The sequence below is a fragment of the Tachysurus vachellii genome, chromosome 21 (genome assembly GCF_030014155.1).
Source record: "Tachysurus vachellii isolate PV-2020 chromosome 21, HZAU_Pvac_v1, whole genome shotgun sequence".
Taxonomy (NCBI): Eukaryota; Metazoa; Chordata; class Actinopteri; order Siluriformes; family Bagridae; genus Tachysurus; species Tachysurus vachellii.
The window spans coordinates 5012809-5018610 of record NC_083480.1 but is presented as its reverse complement, the minus strand read 5'-3'; positions in this window follow the sequence as shown (position 1 = coordinate 5018610).

Below are 5802 nucleotides of genomic sequence, written 5' to 3'. Positions count from 1 at the left end.
ATCTCACTGACCATTGGCCGCTTCCTCTGTTTATAAACATATAAAGAACAAGAAAGAGTAAAAACACGGAAGCTAGAGTTTCATCATGGATTTATATGAGCTTGTAGGTCGGGGTGGCAACGTTGACGGTGCACGTGTTTTGTTGAATAAATGAAGCATACATATATATATATATACACACACACACACATACATACATACATACTGTATGGACAAAAAGTCGCAAGAAGCACAAAATTGTTTATAATGTCTTGCTGTAACATTACAATTTTCCTCACACACTGTTCCAGCATGTCAACAAGACACGGTTGGAGTAGAAGACCTTGAGTGTCCTGCACTGAGCCCTGACTCTGACTCAACCCCACTGAACACAGACTGAACCCCAGACCTCCTCACTCTTACACCATCAGTGTCTGATCTCACTAATGCTCTTGTAGCTGAATGAACACAAATCCACACAGACACTCCAACATCTAGTGGAAAGACGTCACAGAACAGAAGACTGGAGCACGTTAGAACAAAGACAGATTAAATCTTAATTTAGATGTTTAACAAGCAGCACGATTGGTTACCCGTCCACAAACATTTGGTTACATGTTTTTATATATAAAAATATATATATATATATATATATATATATATATATATATATATATACACACACACACACATGCACACCTTTACACTTGCTCATACATCCAATTATTTAATTAGCTAGCAGTATTGCAATTCATTAAAAGTATACAGATATTATATTCATACATGTCAAGAATATAAATTGTTGTTCAAAGAATCCTCAAAATGGGAAGAAAACCTTTGGTCTCAGCGACTTTAAACATGATAGTTGTTGATGCCTTGAATAAAATGCAAAAAAAATAACCAGCAGCTGTGGTAACTCTAATAATCACTCTTTAACAGTGGTGAGCAAAAAGCATCTCAGAATCTACAAAACATCAAAATACTGTACATTTCATAACTTCCTAACCATTTACCTGAACAATGATTCCTCTTATATGTATGGCATCGAAATCTCTTTTTACAACATCAACAACCAAATCATCAGAATTCAAAAATAAATAGAAAATTATAATTTATAATTACATAATTACATATAAAAGTGTAACTTGTAAAATTACTTATTTTATGTTACTTGACATAAAATAAGTAATTTTACAAGTTACACTTTTATATTTCTGTATGTTTATACTGAAATGGGGATTTGTGTTCATTCATATGCCACAAATAAATAATTACATATAATTCCTTCCAAAACTACTGGAACAGCAAGGCCCTTCGTTTGTGCTAACACAAAGTTATCTGAGTTTACATTTGAGACGAGTGTAAGATTTCAGCTTTTATGTCCTGGTATGTATATCTACATGTATGTTAAACAACATAAGTAATATAACCATTAGCCAATTTTCTAGGCTAGCAAAAGTATAGGAACAGACAGGTCTTGAAGATAATTAAAGTAAATAATACTTAATGTTTGGTCTTTATGGTCGTTGGTGCACTTTCATGCATTTACTTCGGCCTATTTCTGTTGTTCGTTGTTTGATTTTTCAAGTGGTTCCTTCTCTTAATCTCCTTTTCATGAGGTCAAATTCTGTTAAGTTTGCTTAAGGTCTGCTGCTTGACTTGGCCAGACAAAAACCTTTAACGTTTTTTGTGTCTGCAATGTGATTTGGGTCATTGTCTTGTTGCATGATAAAGTTCCACCTGAATAATTTGGATGTATTTCTCTGTAAATTGTCAGACGATGTTTCTGTAGATGCCTGAATTCATTCTGCCGTTACCATCATGAATTACAACATCAATAAAGGTTAGTGGGTCTGTATCAGTCATTACACTACCACCACCATGCTTCACAGAAGAGCTTATATGTTTTGGATAGTGACCAGGTCCTTTTCTTCCTTCATACAGTAGTTTGGCTTTTCTTCCTCACTATGGTAGAGGTTAATCTTGTTCCAGACCTTTTGTGGCTCATCTCTGTGCTTCTTTGCTTATTACAATCTGGCCTTGTATTTCTTACCACTGATGAGTGGTTTGCATCTTGTGGAATTTCCTTGAATTTTCTGCTATGTTTCTGTCATCAGTTGTTGTTGTTTTCCTCAGATGACATGTTTGTTGTCTGTTTCTCAGTACACCAGTGGTTTCTTTCTTTTTTAGAACATTCCAAACTGTTGTATTGGCACAATGTCTCTGATTATTTCTCAGCTTCAGAATGGCTTTCTTTTCTCCAATAAACAGCTCTCTGTTACTTTCTAGCAACAAATGCAGTCTTCACATGCGAAACGCAATGCTAAAACCAAGTGTAGTTTTTGGACTCTTTTTTGTTGCGTTCAGGGAAACGCTTTTGCTCCTTGAAAGCAAACACAGAGAGAATGAGGAGAAGCTTATCCCGCAGGCCATTCGAAGTCTAAACCAGGAAACACTCAGGATCTAGTACTGTACCTCTCCCTCCATCTTCACTGTTTTTATGCACACCTTTTTTGCACCGACACTTTAACTCTAGACTGTCACTTTAACTCTGGACTTGCACAGCACAGTGCCACTTTATACACCCTATACACACCATACTGCACATGGACACTTTAAGGACAATCATTAAAAAACCATACACATGTATATTTATGTATATATACATGTATATATATATATATATATATACACACATTATTTTTCCAGATATATTTTCATATTTTATATAGTTTTAATATAGATAATACTTTTTTATTTATCTATCTCCTTTTGGTTTTGGTTTATTTTTTATCCTAAATTCCATTCCTTTTTTTTAAGCTTATATAACGGACAGATGCAAAAAGCATTTCACTGCATGTTGTGTGTGACAAATAAAGTTTGATTTGATTTGATTTGTAGATTTTCAGAAATATTTGTCTCAACAATCCATTTACCAGGATTCACCTGGGTAACAAGAATATTTCTGCTCATCTAAAAATTGTGTGATCTGATATAAAATGTATGACATTCTATTCTTCTCAAGCCCAAATTATTTTCACCTACAACATCAACAAATTAATTGCTTTTGTTGTTCCAATAGTTTTGGAGGGACTATGTTAACTAAGTGAGCTATTCTGAAGTGAACACTATACTGTCTCCATTGTCAACAGTGTATAAGGGAAGGTAATATTACCATGCTAGCTAACTCATGTTAATTCACACACATTTCTATCTACACAGTAGCAAAGATTTCCCTTACGCGTTATCCTGGGTGCTACCTATTAAGCTGTAAAATGATATTTTTTACAGCTTTTGCCTGACATGGTTTGCACATTATTATCACACTGTTCATGTTTAAGCATTTAAGTACAAAAGAAAGATTAATTAAGCTAGTATTTCTCATCTGTCAAGCATTTGATGTTGTTTTATTTTAACTTACTTATTCATTTCCAAGCCAAACTGGGCATTGTATTTTTCCATTAATCAGAGACGCATACAGTGTAGCTCATCTGTAGCTAAGCTCTGTATGATCACAGACAAGACAACAACATGTTGGCATTTTACTGTGTGTGGGTATGAGAATTGTTCACCAATCTAAAATGTCCAGCTAACAGCAATTCTATGCTTATAACCTGACATTGATGAAGGTGTTAGTGGACGATTAACACCTATATTCTCTAATTTACTCTTACAAGATGGACTGTTATGGTAAGCGTGCAGAGTTTATAAAGTGTCACCATGTCACTACTGTGTCAGCTCAGTAGCACACCACCCAAGTAATATCTGAGCAGTGGTGGTCCCATGTTGGCTTTTTGTAACTGATAAGTGAGATAAAGGATTTCTTACAAGTTGTGCAGTGCATCAGTTATGCAAGTCGAACTTACGGACTCAAACCACGGACATTAGAACTGTTACCAAAAACCACCAAAAACATCAATGAACAACAATCATATGAATTCCAGCACAATTATCTAAATTCCAGAGATCAGAGTATCTGGTTAAAGTTCATCTCATTGGTTGATCTATGGATTTGCATCAGGATGCACTCGAGCATTGTTATTTTTCCCCTGAGTTTGATTTTTTTACTTTTATATAGAGACAAATTGTATTGCCACCAGTGCCCTGTCTCCCCAACAACAGTAATCAGTAAACAGTAAAATCAGATTTCAGCTGGTTCTTCTCAGGCATTATCCGCATTTGTGAATATCTAGTTAAATGATTAATTTTCTCTACACGCATAAGTAGACCTGACATTTTCTTAGGACATAAGTGTCAGATCCAGTTCCAGTGTTTTTTCCTGCCAGTTGCCCCACACAACAGTTAATGCTGTAGTGCCATCCTGTGCTCAGGAGGTTGCATTACAACTTCCTGTGTGTTCCAAGTCTCACCCTCCCATCTGTCGCTGTTTGCACACACAAAAACAGAGAACAGGAATTCTGTTACAAAACCTTTTAAGCCGGCTTGTTTTTTTTCAACTCCTGTTCCAGGCCTTTCATGGCCTCGCTCTCTATTTGCGTTCATGGCTCTTGCTGTTGTCACCCCAGTCAAGTGTTTGTGCTTTGTCTTGGCAAAGTCTCCTATTGTAGTTTGATGACAAGAGCAGAGAGTTAGAGATAGATAGATAGATAGAGAGAGAGAGAGAGAGAGAGAGAGAGAGAGAGAGAGAGAGAGAGAAGGACTAATCTAGGCAGTACAGAAGTAGATTCACCACCATTTTCCACCACAACATCTCTATTGATAGAATTGGCTTCAACTTGCTCATACTGTACAAGCCCAAATATAAAGAGATATGAGACAGAAGAGTTTAAAAAAAAATACACACTAGTGATCTTGACTTAAAAAAACACACTGTGGAAAATACCCAGTAGTACCTGATGCCCAGGGGGTGGAGTCAGACCTGGCATCAAGTCCCTCATGTCTTCATTGATATGAAACCGGCACAATATTTTTCTACCACTGAGTAGCCTGTTCTGTGCTGTAGTATATTACTACTCAGGATTACACTATTAATTATCACCACATATTTGCAAAATACAAATTTTCAATGTCAAAATATAATAGTTTAAAGTTACAGTTTGTCCATTTCGTGCAAAAATCCTAACTTTTATTTATAAGAACACTACATGAATGCATGTACTGGGCACAGCAAGAAACTCCATGCATGCTCAGTGTTATGGACTGCCAGGAAGACAAATGACAGATTTCACAAAATTTGGAGATATGACCTTTATGTCCATATTTGACCATGAGGATTTATCCCAAAGTCAACATCCTTCATATGGCCATCAACACATGGAGGATCTCTCAAGAGATCTTGGAGGATCAATCTTGGAGGATGGAGTGCTCTGACCATTTTCCAGAGAGTTATAACAACATTTAAAACATTTCTAACAATTTTCCATGCGCATACCCTGTCTTGCCTGTCCACTCAATAAAGGATCTTGCCAAATGCTGTTAATGCAAACACAGTCCTGAAAGTAATGAATTAAAGAAAGCACTGATTTTTCAGTTTTCTAGGTTATTGTAGAGGAGTTACGGCTTTAGAGCACAGTCTTTTACTGTAAACAGATTTCCTGAGATCTGGTTTTCTTATGGAAGATGAAAATGTTGGTCTCGTCTACATTTTCCACAGTATTGCTCCTGCAGCTCCAGGTCCTGCTCATGAGATGATACCAGACCCTGGTTGTTCAGGAACTGCAGATTGTTCCAGTAACATCAAAATACTGCCTGGGGTTGGACTCAAACTGCAGACCTCGCTCATGCTAGTTTTCATTTCTGCTCATGAATCAGCAGGACAGAAAACAGGCTTAGTGTAAAATGTGTTTTTATAAAAAACAAATA